Raw genomic sequence first — 17680 nt, 5'->3', positions numbered from 1 at the left:
TAAATATAGCTGAATATCATGACAACCGACTGTTAGTTTTTTATTAAACATTTATCCAAATAATGATCCAAATTATGTTTCTGTCTAACTAAATGTTTTGGGCTATATAAAATGTAGATCATGAACCTTATATAAATATAACACAAACCAAAGTAGGCAACTTAAAAGCAATTAAGATTTTTTTTGTTTATGGCATTTGTAATGATTATAGTAAGCTATAGATATCTAAGCCATAAATGCGTTGGAATATGGAATGCATTATTTTGTTAGGTCAGGTGACAGAAGAAGGCCTGTCATGTTGTAGAGGTGGCAGGGTCACAGGTGAGGTTAAACTATGGGTGCTTCTCAAAATGCCATCTCTTTTCCGCGCTCCTCCGTCCTCCATCATATGACCCGGAAACCTATCGAGCTCAGCCATCTTTAAGGGCATCTCAATTCTTTAATTGCACCTGGAAAAGGCGAAGAGTGAGGAGGCTTTTTGAGGAGACATGAGCGAGACACAGATATATGTGCAAGACACAGACGGACATCAGTGGTTTTATGTATACAAGTTATTTTATTCAACATTTATTTATCCAGTAATAATTTAATTGAAATTAAAAATCTTTTACAACCATGATCTGCAAAAATAGCGCAGTTTGTGTTATAGTACAGCAATGAGTCTTTCATCGACTAAATCTGACCCGCGTATTATTCTCCTCCCCCTGCACGTAGTCACATCTTTAGATCATATTCAAACACGCATAAATGTGATAATAAAGCATTACATTATTGTTAATGTAGACCTATTTCAGACAGTATATTTAATATTCATATAGATCATTTATTAATATAGTTAATATTTATGTATAACATTTATTTGACATAACTTGTATACATTTCTGAACACTTAAGACATGATTTTAACTTATTTTATTGTAGTGGGGATTATAACATCTGTCTAAGGTATGTATTTAACTTTATTTTTTATATTTCAATATGCAATTTGTACAGTCATCATTAATTGACGACGCTAAAGGGAGCGAGGATATGCCATTTCACTCCTTTTAATTCCGCGTCTTTTCCTTGCTACCTTCCCTCACATCCTGAAGGGGTGGAGCTAAGAGGCGAGGAAAGGAAAAAAGGAAGCACAAATAAGAATCGAGAAGCACCCAACAATATAATAGGATGTTAGTGGTACTGTGACAAATGTTAGCTTGACAATCTACAGTATAGTTTCTTAGTGTGTCTTTCCGTCTGAGCTACAGCTGCATATGCTGCCAAGTAAAATGACATCTAAACAATCTAAAGCTCTAATTTTAAACACAGAGGCAGAGTCACAGGTGATTAGAGGCTTTTAAAACATGATTATGTTATTTGTTGTGCATTATATTAAGGTCGCACTGTTTTAGAGGTCTATTAAGCACTCAGTCGTACGCATTTATCCCTGCATTGTTAAAACTACTGTATGTTATCAAAAGTATCTAGTTGTATGTTTCTTGTATATTTTTACGGAAACTGATCCTGCTGTAGACCGCAATAAACAGTGTAACAATGAGAGTGAAAACAGTGTAGAAAACTATTTTAAGAATTGTTAAATTAGTATATTGTTTAAATGAGTGAAGTAAACTACTCTACACTTCAGTGACAATGCAGCTCTGTAGACCAATTTTATGTCCCCATCAATGTCAAAATCAAACTTGCACTAATGAACTTTTTAATTATGCAAGAAAACCTTGTACTTTGGTCATCTGAACCACTTATATAGACTTAGTTTATTTATTTAATGAGTAGATTAGAGACACACAGTTTGATAAAGCCTGTAATCATTATCAGTGTAAACTTCATTAATATGTTCGTTGACATAATACAACTCTTTTTCGCCACCTGCTGACGTATTATAGAAACTCCTTATATTTAACATTTTGGATAAAACTGTAATTGAACACAGAACCACAGCAAACAAATAAAATAAATGCAAAAGACTTAATTAAATTTCAAATTAATTAAGGAAAAATTAAATGGTAGTCAAAGGTGCCCCAGAACTGTTTGTGTTGATAAATTCTTCAAAATATCTTACTTTGTGTTCAACAAAACAAAAACATATACAATATTTACAATATCAAAATGGCATTTATATAACCGGAGGGTGCGTAAATGATGACACATTTTTCATTTTTGAGTGAACTGTCCTATTAAGACACTTTTTTTAGTGCAGGTTAGAATTAAGAAATATTAGATGCCTCAGCCTGGATGGGCTGATGCGATTCGCTATCATCGGAGCGTGTTTCCCCCTTCCTTTCACATTATGGTATGGTCCTAGTCTGTCCCTGCGTTCAGCAAAAGAGCGGCGCCTTGTATTTCCTTCTCATAAAGGCGTTTAATCGCTTTCCCGTTCATTCTCCTTCACAACTCCTTCATGGTGGTATATTCTTCCTAACTCAGTCCGGTCAACCACATCTCTCACAACCTTCAAAAAACGACTTAAAGCCCATCTCTTCTGTGAATACTTGACAGACAATTAACTTTGTATTAGCACCTATCGTACTATTGCTCTTTTACGACATATCGCTTATTGCTCCCTGAACTCTTTGTAAGTCGCTTTGGATAAACGCGTCTGCTAAATGGCTAAATGTAAATGTCCTCCCGTGTGACTGGCAGCATGGTGTGCCCATCCCGTGTCCCACATATACCTGCGGCTAAAGATTCGGCTCTCCCCGACGGGAGTCGGCTCTTATCTTTTGCTATAAAGAATCGGCTCTTAGAGCAGGCTCGTTCGCGAAAGTGCCCGTGCATCCTCTCTGCCTCCAAACTAACGGGTGTTCGACTTCATTTACATTAATTTTAGGAATTTGGCAGATGCTTTTATCCAAAGTGACTAACACAGCATTATCCTATACATTTATACATAGGTATCTGCAATCGCCTGGAAACAAACCCACAACCAATGCTCTTACCACTGAGCTACAGGAAAGCTAATTTGGCGATGCACACAACGAACGGCACATGACATCAACGTTCCGTTAGTGTGTTTTAAAGCATACGGAACAGTGAAGAAGACTGTCTCGCCCTACTTCTACATCATATGCCGATCGGTCTGCGCAGCGCCAAATCAAGTCCGAACACTCGCGTAAGTTCGGAGACTCAACACAAGCGCGTCATCCAGATAAATCACATTCAATGATCCGATAAAGCTTCAGCGGAAGACAAATTTAAGTTTCAATGCAGGAAAAACACCGATCTCTTTATTTATAGTAGGTTGTCTCGATTCAAACGTGACCAAGCACAACACGATACGTAAACTTGAATCGTGAGAAAGTCCAGGCTAACTGCTTGGACTTGTTGGACGCGATTGGTGATTTATTTTATAGCAGGAGCGCGCTTATACTGGATTGAGCACTTTGATTGACAGGTCTGTTTTGAAAACGAACAGCTCGTCTCACTTGCATTTGTATGATCGCTCCATTAGCGCAAATGGCGTCACATCGACTTTAACGGCCAACGGTCGTTACGGCGTTTAAAGACTTACGAAAAATACGGACAATTCGTTTGTACGAAAAGTAAACCTGGTATTTACCGGAAAAGACAGCACATAAATGTTATAGCCGTTTACTATGTTTCGGCGAAGAAACAACGAACACTTCCCCTCAGACTTAAGGGGAAAACGAACAGTTCCCTTCTGTCCTGATATAAATTGATTTGATCATTTACAGTCTTGATATTTTTAATTGTCATTTTTAGTGGATTTATGTTTAATCCAGATAAAAGTGCTTAACGTCAAGTTAAAATAACCTTACCTCAAGAAGCTGCAGCCTAGAGCAATGGGCGTGCCGAAGTAAGGGTCGTGTCAAAAGGTAGAGGCGTGGCAAAAGGTTTCTGATTGGTGAAAGGAGTTTTACTGTATTGGCCAATCAGCGTTAAACTTTTGTTCCACACTCCAGTCCAGCAGTAAAATGAATGTATTAATTAAAGTTTACTATGAGCAATGCATTTGTTACAGTATTTGTTTTCAGCTTTGTTAGTATTCCTTAATAAAATACAGCTGTTCATTGTTTGTTCACTTCAAAGTGCTTTAATGTTAACGAATACAACTTTTAAATGACTTCTATCTAAGAACAGATAGTGCGACTGTGTTAAGAGGTTTTTGTACCCTAAAATAGTGGTAATTTGTTTTGATTGCTATATTTACTATTTATTAAGTTTTGTAAACTTTTTTTTTTAATCGTAAAAGACTACAATATGTTAAAATGAGAATATACAATGAAATGTTGAAACAAAATAATAGTAATGAAAGAGAGAAAAAAGATAAAGGGAAATATATATAATTTATATTTAATATAAAAGCAGGTTTCGCAAACTTTAACCTAAACTTGCCGTGGTGATGACGTCAGTCAAAGGCGCCCGTTTGTCACTTGAGCATTTAAAGGCAGAGTAGTCCAGAAAGTTTTTTGTCATGGTGGTTGGAAGTCTCTTAACATCCTGATCAATAAGTGAAGTAAAACATTGATATTTTTATAATGATATATCCTCTGTGAAAGGCGTAGGGTTGGACCAATTACTGCCCTTGGTCCGAGGGCAATGATAAATCATAAAAAAGTAAAGTATTATTTATCAATATGAAATTGAGAAACAGCCATTTGCAAACAAAACTGGCAATGTTTTTTTAAGCCACCTTTCTGCCACCTTGTGTTTCATGCTGTCATTATCAACCATGAAAATTTAATTCCAACAGTACAGAGGACGCATGAAAGTAGAAATAAGTAAAAAAGTAATCATGTGTTGTTTTACTTTAAGGAAATATAATAGTCACAGAGTCTTGGAGAATGGCTACAGTACGTTTTATTGACATAAAGAATCTTAACGTTGACAAAGCATTAGTATCATTAAATACTCTTAAAATACAATATATACAATAATATAATGTAAACAATAATGTAATCAAATGATTAATACATATGTAAAGTAAAATGTTTATTGTGCATTGGGTGGTGTTGTCCCACTACTTCAAATGTGGGAGGACGGTAAATTGAGCAACAAGGTCACAATGCATCTCAGTTCTGACAAAGGTGTGTTCTGTGCGTCTGTGTCCATCTGAGTATGCTCTTTAAAGTCAGACTGGTCTCCGCAGAAATGTAAGTCTCTTGTTATTTTAAGAATTTAAACATTTTGAATGTTCCTCAATTTTATGTCTTTATTAGGAAATCCTCGACATCAGGGCACACATATACATTGGACATGGAGTTGGAGCTCTGCACATGTCCGGTTGGCCAGCATGCGGCACCACGCAAACACCAGGCAGAAATGGTGCAAAATTTCAACATCACCTCTGTCAACTTTCTCCCAACAACAGCTGAAATGAGCTGCTAAAATCGACGAAAGGTCATTCTTTTTTTACAGCCTAAGTTGTCGCACATGGGCTGACATTGTTTTAAAGAACTTCTTTCTTCATCTTCACAGCCTCAATTTCTCTCGACTTCCTGAGCTCTTTACGGCAAAATGACTAATCCAAGCACATCAGCTCCAGGTCAGAAAGTTACAGTGGGATATAGATTAGGGTGCCATTTTCACCGGACACATCTTGGCGAGGATTTCTATAGCTGCGTCTCAATTATAAGGCTGCGTCCTCCATTTGTCTCATTTGAGTTAAGAGATATAAATGTTGATTTTATATATTTTTTTAAAGACTAAATCATTGCAGTTTCATTCTTACCTTTAAATGTAACGCTGGCTAACCTGAAATAAAAAATATCAGTGACGTTTTCGCAAATGGCACGTATGGTCACCCTAACATAGAGCCTTCTTAAAAATACTAAATTCCTAACAAAACCTGGTACAGCAGTGTCACATTAGTATGCGATTGTTACAGACATGCCACAGAGGCAAGAAACCTACAATACTGATCATCAGTACCATCTCGGGGCTCAATATGATGGTCAGTATCAAGGGAGGGATGGTGATGTTATTAATGTATTGTATTCTTTTTCTTTCTTATGATACAATCTGTTGCAAAACATTTTATTTTGTCTCTGTGTCTATGAACCGTATACTGGCATCAGCTGGACCTGTCTTCCCCGAACTCTACAGAATTGCATCAAACATCACCTGCTCCAGAGGATTCAATCTCAAACCATTGCTGTGTGCCAAGTATCCCAGAGGGAGGTGAGTCCAAGAAGCTTAGTTGCATTGAATGATGCACTGGGACAAAGAACCTTTTCCTAAGGCAGGGGTCTGCAAGTTCTGTTCTACGGAGTCCTGCGGAGTTTAGCTCCAACCCTAAGAAAATACTCAGCTGTTTGAGAGTGCATTGATCTACACTTTCTCCAAAATAAGTAGACCCTCAGTGAACTTTATGGATACTCATCTTCACAGACAAAAATTTGGGAGGCACCAATACAATTTTATTTGTGTATTTTGTAACTTGTACACCTTAAAAGGTTCTGTACATATGCATTTTCCCTTATGGATTTTTACCACCTTTTTGATATTGGTAGTTGAAACATGCCGCACTCACCATGCTTTTACTACGGTAAACAAGTTGTTCTGTGGTATTTGTAGTTACGGCACAGTACCCACCACGACCATTACCATTTTTTTACCACAGGCGCAGCAGTTTAATCTTGTCATGTTTAGTAAAAGCACTATATAAAAAGCATGATAAGTGTTACAAAAAAATAGAATTACAATTTTTGTTAGTCTTGCAGCTACTTGCAGATCATACACTCCTCGATCTACACCGGCTACAAAAATCTTTAAACCAACGGTTCTTTTAAGAGTCATCTCTTCTCTTTCCTAAACCCCTACTCTCACTGTCTCGCTCTCTCGCACACGCATTTATTCTCTCTCTTTCAAAGACATTATACATATTACTTGTTTCTTCTCTTGTTCACCGTGGCATTTTGGCAAATGTCAGATTTTGATCAACTATGTAAGGAAGCTGATAGATAAAAAAAAATACAAAGCCACCAGGGAGGCTGAATAGTTTCTTCCAACATTCACCCCTCCACAGGTATTGTTGAAAACATTCAGTTAGATTTCTGATGTAATATATCATTTTTTCTTATTAATTTACTTTAATACATGTATCCTTACTTAATACGTGAATATATTTCCTTGCCGAATGGCCTTTCTCGAAGATTATTTGGTCACAGATTATTTTTAACCTTTTCTTTTAATAATTTGTTTTTCTTTTTGCTGAAAAGGAAGACCAGAAGGGCTTTGTGGAACTCATGTCAAAGCACATGGATTTGTTCAGAGGGATGGATTTGTGCATCTTGTGCCTAAACGGAGAAGAAAAAAGCTGCAAAGCTAGTCACTTCTGATGGTATGTCTTGGTACCCCTGAAAAACATGCTGTTGTATATTTCATACCTTAACAGTTTAGACAAATTTCTCCTCTGATAATGTATATCACATTTTCTACTTCTAGTGTATATGAATCTCTTATTTATTTATAGCGGCTACTATCAACAAACCAGCTATGCTTTCTAGGCAAGAAGACTTTGACTAGAGTGAGTATTTACACCAACTGTTTTCAGGCTGCAGCCTCAAACCATCAGTTATCCGATGAAAAGACTGCATTCCAAAACGGCTGTACTGTGGAGACGTTATGGCACATCAATGCAAACTTCACAATCGAGGGACACTTTTTTTTGTAGGAATTTTTTTTAATCCATATCCCCAACAACTTTGGTGACGTTGGATGTTGATGGCCAGTTCCATTTCGAGGAACAGTGAATGTATTTTAACCTTTTATATTATAAGACTTCATTGTGGCAGAAACAACAGCATCCCACTTTTAATCAAGTCTGGTTACTGGGCTGCAACAGCAAGCTGTGACACTATATAGAATCGATGTGTTAAAGGGGTCATTTGACACGGCTAAAACAAATAGTATTGCTTGCTTTAGATGTTATACAATGTGTATACACGATTTAAGGTTTAAAAAGCTGTAATTTCCACATACCGGGCATGTTTGTATATCCTCTTGCTCCGCCTCTCTGAAACGTGCTGATATTTTTCAAAGCTCATCGCTCTGAAAAGCAAGGAGCTCACTAGTGTAGTGATTGATCGAATACTGCACGGAAATGTAACGCCTCTTATAAACAAACAACCATATACATCATACAGAGTTTGTGTGAGATAGAAACAAGCTTGCATTACAGCAGGGAATGGTAACATAATAAATACAGCGAGTTCTTCGGCCCTTCTTGATCAACCAGTGTTACGCCATGTCTCGTTGCAACTCGACAAAGACAATAAACCCCATTATAAACACCACATTTGTTGCCTCTAGTTGGAACAGAATTACTGATTATTAGGACTTATGTTGTCCTGTTTTCCACGTTGCGCGCGTGTCTGCATTTGCAGATCACACAAAGAAACAACAACATCAAACTGAACTTGTGTGAGTCCGTAACAAAGTCTTTAACAATGAAAATATACTTACAGGCTGCGAATCTGAAGCGCCAGACAGTCCTTGCGAAGTTTTAACTGTTGGAACTGCCTCACTTTTTAAAAAAAAGCTTCCGTGGTCTTCATCTTTTCCAGATTCGTGAAGCAATCGTTGGTGAATTGCTCTGCATAAACCTGAACATTTGGATTGGACTTCTCTGGAACAGTGTAGAAAATAAAAAGGTAACCATTCGTTTTTTGTCGTATGATCTTTTGGCAGGGCAAACAAAGAGGATCTCACTTTCTCTTGACATGGCTGCACCGGCGATGGTACAATGAGATTTACAATTTACTTGAGTGTAGATTTGGGCGGTCTTAGTCAAATCATACCACGAGCTGACGTAGATTTGTGGGGTGTGGTTACACAAGGCATTTCAGGCAGGTCTGGGTGAGCATTCGCTTCTAAATAAAATACATCTTTTGTTCCAACACTTTTTATTTTTGCAATTCTACGTGTCTTATACATGCATGGGCAACTTATAACACACCAAAGAAAAAGAAAAACACGTATTTCCGGCGAATCACCCCTTTAATATCATATGAACACATGAAGCTGACTGCTCCAGGACTTTCTAGACTATCTTTTACCAGATGGCTGGAACAACAAACACAGTTCTTTGGCTCAGTATTAATATAATGAATTACTAAACGAGCACATTTTACTAAATGTGAAGCTGTCATTTCTCATGTGGTTTGTCATCCGTTCTGTCCCCAGAATGGAAAGATCTGCTCAAATGCTTTTCAAATAAGTTTTTTTAATGGAGATACTGATACAGAACAGCTGAATGAGGCCACAATTTGCCGCACAATAAGGAGTGTGTGTCTTGCTATCAAAGCATAAGCAGATGTCTTCATCTCCTTCCCTTGCCACAGTAGACTCTGTGACATCAAAGTGGAGTTCTATAGGATTGCAGGTAAGAGGATCTACAAATTACAGGACAACTGTTAACACTCATAGTAGGATACTCATTACTTTGTGTTTCCCCAATGTCATTGGTGCAATGGACTGCACACACGTAAGGATAAAAGCCCCCTCAGGTGCCCATGAGGTGGATTTTGTGAATAGGAAATCCTTTCACAGCATTAATGTTCAGGTGAACATAACTTTTTGATATTGCCCATTGATGAACACTGTGCATTGCCAGTGATGTGCATTGATTGGTTTAATATTCCTCATCTTATGATTTCAGATGGTCTGCAATGCTGACTGTGTGATCAGACAATGTTGTGGCAAAATGGCCTGGCTCAGTCCATGACTCCAGAATCTTTCGGGCCTCTGAAATCTATCAGCGCCACACAAGGTGAGCCACACAACCCCTATTAATAAGCCCTTTTTACATCATGGCCGTGTCAAGAATATCATTGTGTTTATGAGGTAGTAATGATGACATTTTATGTTGACAGGTGAATGTTGCTGGGACACAGGGGGTATGGCTGTCAGCCTTTTCTCCTGACACCTTTCACAGACCCCCAGGAAGCACAGCAGGCCTACAACCATGCCAGGACCAGGGTCAGAGTTGAAATGACCTTTGGCCTCCTGAAGGCACGCTTTCACAAATTAAGGGTCAGCCCTGTGAGGGCATGTGACATTACTGTGGCTTGTGCTGTCCTCCACAATGTGGCCTGCCTGAGGAGGAGAGGGCCCCCAGAGTGCTACCATGATGACGACAGTGGTCTGCTGCTGAGGGACCAATATGTGTTGAATTATTTTAGTTAGTATGTGTGCTTTCAATTTTGGTTAAATATGTCCTGCGGTGGCAGAGGAATTTAGGGTTTTTTGTTCAAATTATTTTTTAATTGATGTTATGTGTTATGATGTTTGTGCTGAATACTGTGGGGAATACAAGCTTGCAGGGAGGCTTCTGCATCCCTTCATTTGTCTGTTCCGTTGATGTGTATGGATTTTGTGATGTTTATTGGATGTGTTTTTTAATAACTCATGGAGACACGGTTTCATGCGACTTGTTGTTCTACTGAACTCTTGTTTTATTATTCTCTTGCAGGTTCCAACCTAACACATCCTAGACCGAGAGCGCCATCCTCAGGTAAGGAATAATAACACAATTAACATACATCACATCTCCTCTCTTAAGAAATAGATTACACAACACAACTGCTATTATCAATTTCTCAATTAATTTAGATAATTTAGATTTAGATAAATCAGTGTTGTTTCCATAACCCATTAACTATAAACATCTCTTTACTATTTAACTCCTCTTCAATGCTGTCATGGAGAATAGAGTTTTGGTTGCCTAATCAGTCTACCCCAGCTTGACCTTTTGACCTGTTCTTTCTTGTCCACAGTTGGTGTTACAGGACTTTTCACTGGTGACGGTGCAGGTGACTGCACTCGTGTACTACTCTCTTCACTCTCACTGTTTGCTGAAGAATATTCATCCAACTCTATAGAGATTGGTTGTGAAAACATTGTTTCTCTGGTTTTAAGCAGGTGTCTTCGATTTCTTCTGAAGGTGTTTCCGTCAGGCCTTTGAATCACATATGATCTTGGTTGTTCATGACTCCTCAACACCATTGCTGGTTGCCAGTTGATTTTGACTTTTACTCTCACTTTCTCTCCTTCTGCTATAGGTGGTAATTGTTTTGCTTCACAGTCAAAGTAACTTTTCTGTTTCAGCTGTCTGGCCTTGATGTCTTTATGTACATTTCTGTACAGTTGTGGTCCCAACAGCTGTGTTGTGATGTAGGTAATTTTGTTTTCAGTCTTTGACCCATAAGCATCTGTGCAGGAGATAGTTTCACACCATCCAAAGGAGCATTTCTGTACTCCAATAGAGCAGTATAAAGATCTCTTTGGCCTCCTCTGTGTGAGTTTAGCAATCTCTGGAAACTTTGAAAAGGAATGAACACACATCAAATACTCCCCTCTGTCGAAATGAAACAAGTCTACTCCTACTTTGGACTAGGAGTAGACTTGGCGTTGCTCACAAGTGACTTCAGTCTTTCAAAGCTCTTCTGTTGTTCTAACTCCCAATGCCATGCTTCATCTCCCTCTAGCAGTTTCCTCAACTGAGCATTGATGTCTGACATGTTTGGAACGAACTTGGACAGATACTGAAGCAGTCCTAAAAACCTCATAAGTGCAGCTTTGTCCTCAGAACATGCCAGAGCCAGGTTCTGTATCGCTCTGACTTTCTCTTTGTCTGGCTTCAACCCCTCTGTTGTTCAACTTTAGATTGATGTTTCTGACTCTTTCTAACAGTTGTCTTAGTCTCTTGTCGTGTTGTTCTATGTCTTCACCCCACACCAGAATGTCATCCACTATGTTTACAACTCCATCTAAGCCTTCTCGTCGTTGTGCAATACACTTTTGAAACACTTCTGGAGCTGAAACTATGCCAAAAGGAAGTCTCAAGAACCGGTATCTCCCAAAAGGAGTGTTGAAAGTGCATAGTTTGAAGCTCTCATCATCCAGCTGTACTTGCCAAAATCCATGATTGGCATCAAGCACTGAGAATACTTTAGCATTTTGCATCTCCGCTACTATTTCTTCAATTGTACACAATGGATAATGTTCTCTTTTGATGGCTTTGTTAAGATCTTGTATATCGATGCAGATCCTGAGTTTCTCTGGCTTTACCACTGTACCATACTATTAACCCAATTAGTGGGCTCGGTTTGCTTCACTATGACTCCAATATCTTCCATTCGGTTCAGTTCCATTTTGACTTTGTCCTTTAACGCTATGGGGAGCATTCTTCGTACGTCGCTTATTACGAGATCAAAAGACATCTCCAAGATAATATCATCGTGCTAATCATGTTCTGTCTAATTGGGTTCTTCGAACACACCTGCCGCTTATGATTAGTATCGCTGGATTAAGTTTTCTGAGATCATTGCGCGTTCTTGCTTTGGTTTAAAAGGGGATATGTATCGATAGCAGAAACAATGATCAGCAACGCTGTGATTGGCTGTTCAGCATGGCTAAAGAACGCGCCCAGTTTTTCTCACAAGCAGAACAAAAGCTTTTAATGGAAGGTCATGCCCAATTTGAACATCTAATTCAAACAAATTAAATGCGTAAGTGGTGTCAAGTTAGATGTTTCTATCACTTTCTACAGTATTTATATTTACTTATGTCAGAGCCACCACGGACCCACTAGAACATGGGAACAAGTAAAAGTACAAGAATATTCTACAAAATGGTAGCCTTTACTTCTTATACGGTCCTTATTTTAAAAGCCACTGTTAAAAGATGTGTCTATTTATGACAGCCACCGAGAAAAAGGCTGTTTTTACAGGTGGTGGTCCTGCACCCCCACAATATACCCAGCAGAAGAGCTGGCCCTTGGGTTGAATTCAAACCGACCCATTGTGGAGGGCATCCCTGGGGGCAGCTCTTCCTTAGACCCAAAGCCAGGGACCAGTAGCAGCAACACCTTTATTACTGTTAGGCTAAATGAGCTTTCAATTCTCTTAGTACACTGTGAAATGGTTTGTTGCTGCATTAAATGAAGTATAATCCAAATGGCTGGTACAGTCATATCAAATGTTTGTGAAAGTGAAAACTTCTAAACTTTTAGTTCATATAAAATATGTTGCCACGAGTAATTTATCACATTCTTTTTTTACAGTGTAGTTAATTGTAATGACATTTCCCCCCTCTTTCGTGCAGTTTTAGATAATACACCAACACTTTTACCTGTTCCCAAGCAAGTGGTGGCTGAAGCATATGCAGTAAGTTGTGTTTTTCTAACTTTTACATCAAAAGGAAAGAGTGCAACACTTTGTAATACCCATGTATTTCCATCGCACAGGACAGTGAAGAAACCCTCTCAGATTGTCCTTTGGAGGAAGAACCTGTAAGTGCATAAATAACTTTACCCAAATTTGTATATATTTGTGTACCTATTCTTTCTGTCTGCAACATGAGTTGCAGGAGTCCACACCTACAGAAAGGCCTAAAGAACAGTCTGCACAAAGAACTGCTGATACAGAGGTGGGCAGTGTTGTACTTTTACTTTTGTTGCATGAGGCATGTTTTGACCGTACCCTATATAAACGGCATCTTAAACAGAAAATTGAGTATTTTGAGTTGAAAAAAGAGAAATTAAGAGGAGAAATAGAACTCGACAACTTGAAAAAGAGAAAAATTGCACTGGAGATAGAGTTGCTTCAAAAGGACCTTCAGAGTAAGTGCTAATACACTATTTCACACGTAGTAGTATTTCTGACTTAACATAACTATCTCTTATTGCAGGCAAAAGATGGCTTGCTGGCCTTTCTTTATAAAGAATATTTTCAATAAAACTCAATTAACTAAGCATATTTGTCTTGTATTTTATTATATTCAAAAACTATTGCACAAAACTAGGATAAGGGATTAAGCCGGGATATCTTGGTGATCCTGGCTCAATTTATCCGTGATCCGGTTGCACTAAAGCTGGATAGGGGCAGCAGTATATGTTATGGTATAAGTTACCATGGAGATTTATTCTGTGGAGCCAGCCTGCTCTAGACCTGGGGCTTTGCCTTAAATGTGACCAGTGGACATGCATTTAACATAAAGAATAATTGCAAACCCTTACCCACTATGTGCATCTATTTGATCTATTTAGTTTCTTTTATGTCTATAATCTTTTTACTCTTATCTATTTGTAATCTTTTTTTTTGCTCTTTTTATCCATCTAATCTATTTAATAATTTGTATCTATTCATTCCTCTTAAAGAACAAACACGTCTGGCCAAAAAAGGACTTGGCAGCAAGTCAAGATTAAATACAAGAATATTTTGCAGGCTGGTAAGTGACTTGTTTGCAAAGAACATAGGTGACATGTTGGCTGACATTTTATTGTCTGATTTTAGCAATAACAAAAAGTCATATATCTGGTACGAGGGTGGCCCTCCAACCCAAGACTTCACCACAGCAGAGGAGCTGGGCCTGGACTTAAATAAAGGGAAGCCAGTGATTGAAGGGATCCAGGGAGGGACAGCCACTGACTCTGGCCCAGCAAGGGATACTGACCTCTTCATACAAGGTACATTATTGCCATACTACTGCACATGGAAAATATTTAAATCCATATATATTTATGTGGACTCTGCGACTTTGCCTTACCTTGCAGTGGCTGGTAACACCTTTACACTTTTGGAGCCACCAGATTTGCCGGTGAGTACTCTTTATTGAATCATAAGCTTTGCATGTCCTGTCAAAAATATCATTACAAGTATTGAATATGGCAGAGGGAAGCCACATCTACAGCAGTGGAGTGCACTTCTGCCGATGATGAGACCGTGTCGCTGGACTCCAGAAGCCTCGAGGTATCATGTCAATTTTGTGGCAATAGACACATTTTTCATAAGTTCATAATAGATAAAAAGTCAGGGAAGTGGTACTAATAGAAAATATAATTTGTTACAGGATCCTGACATTGGGCAGCCTGATAAGCAGCCTGGTAACATAGTGAGTATTGCCTAAAGTAAATTTACATTATACAAAATTCTGCTATGCTAACTAAAAGGTGTTCACAGAATTCACAAACTGTCAGATATCTCTACACAACGCATCTTGAGAAACAGATCGAGCTGACAGAAGTCAAGATTGATGTGAACAAAAGAAAGCTGCAGGACATGGTCCTTGAGATGCAAATTAAATGCAAGACACTGAGGAAACTAGAACTGGAAATCCAGAAACTAGAAAGAGAAGTAAGTGACTTCAGTTCATACTGTAACCATGACTGTAACACAATGTATTAATAATCATCATTTTTTTCTCTCCAAAGCTCCAAGCTGACAAGTGATGACACCAAAATAATAAAAGAAAAATATTCCAAAACCATTGTGGTCTTGTAGCTTTTTTATGAATGTCAAGTACACTTTAGTTATTGATCCAGTGAAGTGGAACTCAAATTTGGGAAGATGACCACAGTGTGTGCTACCGATGCCAAATAAAATGAATACAAATGAAAAAGTTATATAGCCTACATTATCCTTTATTAATGGATGGGCTAAATCAAAACTAAATTAACTGAAATAATTTGCAATGTATTGTTCTCTAACAAGTCTACCATTTCTGTTATCTGGGAATATGGCACCATTGTCCCAATCAACATCCAAAGCAACTCTGGGAGCCCTTTCTTTTCTTAGGCTGGCAATATTGTGCAGGCAACAGTCACGTCACATGCTCTGTCTGGGGAGACCCTCAGGTGGTGCAGGCACTGAAATCGTGATTTCAGGAGGCCGAAGGTCATTTCAATTCGAGCTCTGGTTTTGGCATGGGCATGGTTGTAAGCTTGCTGTGCTGGGGTTTGGGGGTCTGTAAGGGGAGGCATCAGAAATGTCTCACAGGCATAGCCTTTGTCCCCCAGCAGCACACCAGAGAACTCCCCTGCGAATGCAAAACATAATTCTTACATGTACTGTACTCTTGATGTTCAAGGTGCTTAAAAAATGGGGTGGCTTACCTAGAGAGAGTCTCTGGTAAATTCTACTGGTCCGAAAGATTCTGGAGTCATGGACTGAGCCAGGCCACTTTGCCTCTAAATTTGTGATAAGGCAGTCAGCATCACAGATCATCTGTAAAAATATATATAGCTTATTAAGGTCATTTAATGCACAGAATAATTATGTAGCTGACAGTAACCATAACTCATTCTTACCTGAACATTGACACTGGAAGGGTTTCCTGTTAACATAATCTCCCTCATGTGCCCCTGGGGGGCGTTGGATACGAATATGGGTGCAATCCACTGTCCCAATTCCATTAGGAAAAGCTGTAACACAAAATAATGAGTGTCATACTGTGACTGTGCTAATGTAACATTTTGTAGTAATGTTATTATTTGTGTTACCTGCAATCTTGTAGAAATCCTCCTTGATGTGGATGAATCTTCTGTGACCAGGGAAGGTGATAAATATGTGCACAAGAGATTTCAATGCCAGACTTACATTTCTTATTGTGCGGCAAATAGTGGCTTTATTGAGGTTTTCTGCATCACCGACAGAATACAGAAACATGCCACTTGCAAAGAATCGCAGTGCTACGCAGACCAGCTGTGGGACAGTGAGAGCATGGCTCCGTGCTGTCCTGTGCTGTATGTTTGGACCCAGCAGCCTACACAAATATCTGATGCCATCGCCTGAGAATCTGTACCTCTCAGTCAGATATTGGTCTGAAAAGGCCAATGGGTCTGCCCTATCTCGGAAGACTCTTTCATGCCTGAATGCTCGTCTGAGTATTAAAACTTCCTCATCAACTACATCATTCAACAAAGGGCAAGCCATTGTGAATCGGAGAAACACAAATCTTTAGTCTATATATCGTTACGGACTTAATTGAAACCACATTTGCAACTTCATGAGCCATTTCTTATTATCTCATCAACTGCTATAATATATTAATATTTTTTCTCATTCAACAGTACATTTCTACTCTATACTTGCATATACATAGTATATATTCTATTTCTCATATAGTATAGTATAGTTCTTTTGCACTGTGTTGGCATTCATTGTGGACAGCAAAGTAATAATTGCTCAAAGAAATCTGCTTTCCTCACTGGGTGTATGACAATAAACGCTTTAAATCTCGAATAATATATATATATATATTCATCAAACCTCTGACAGTGAAATGAACAGCAGTTTTCAATAATAACTAAAATAACAGTACGCATACTTATATGAATGATTGTATATCAAGTATTTTAGAAGTGACTAAAACACATTAATATCTAGTAGGATTTAGGGAGGAACTAGCCGATAAATCACTAGGATTAATCTTAGCCTGGTTGTTAGCCTGCTCCGGAGCAGGCTAGCTGCAAAGTGTAAATCTCCATGGTAACTTATACCACAACATCCTACAAATCACGTGACGTATCAAGTTTGATACGCGCTTCGAAGCACCGATTCGATAAAACCGATTCGACACGGGTTTCTAAGCTTCATGAAGCTCGTATGGAAAGGCCCCATCACTACTTAAACAACACAACAACTGGCAGTCACGTTTGTCTACTCACCCACTTTCAAATATAAACAATGAAACCTTCGACTATGACGTATAACGGGGATTTCTCAGCGGTCTATCTAAGCTTTTAAATAGAGGCTGAAGCCAGTCGTTTGGCTCATTCTGCGACTTACTACTGTTGACTAAAAGTGAAAATGGGTCAAAAGACGGACAAATTCGTCCAACATGACAGCTTTGAAGATCGGAGCGGGGTGTACAAACAAAGTACGACCGCGAATACAGATCTCTCACCTGTGAGCTGTAAAACGGACGGAAAGATGAAGAA

The 17680-nt window shown here is 38.6% G+C and overlaps 1 long non-coding RNA gene across 1 annotated transcript; it reads right to left on the bottom strand.

Moving 5' to 3' along the window:
- Positions 1–15230: 15230 nt before the first annotated feature.
- Positions 15231–16454, bottom strand: LOC306896396. The gene is made up of 4 exons (XR_013786906.1): positions 16241–16454; positions 16049–16162; positions 15854–15965; positions 15231–15777 (listed from the first exon to the last, which is right to left on the bottom strand). It is a non-coding gene; the product is annotated as an uncharacterized lncRNA (long non-coding RNA).
- Positions 16455–17680: the final 1226 nt, after the last annotated feature.

Source organism: Barbatula barbatula (genome assembly GCF_947034865.1).
Source record: "Barbatula barbatula genome assembly, chromosome: 7".
NCBI lineage: Eukaryota > Metazoa > Chordata > Actinopteri > Cypriniformes > Nemacheilidae > Barbatula > Barbatula barbatula.
This window is presented reverse-complemented; position numbering and strand designations above follow the sequence as displayed.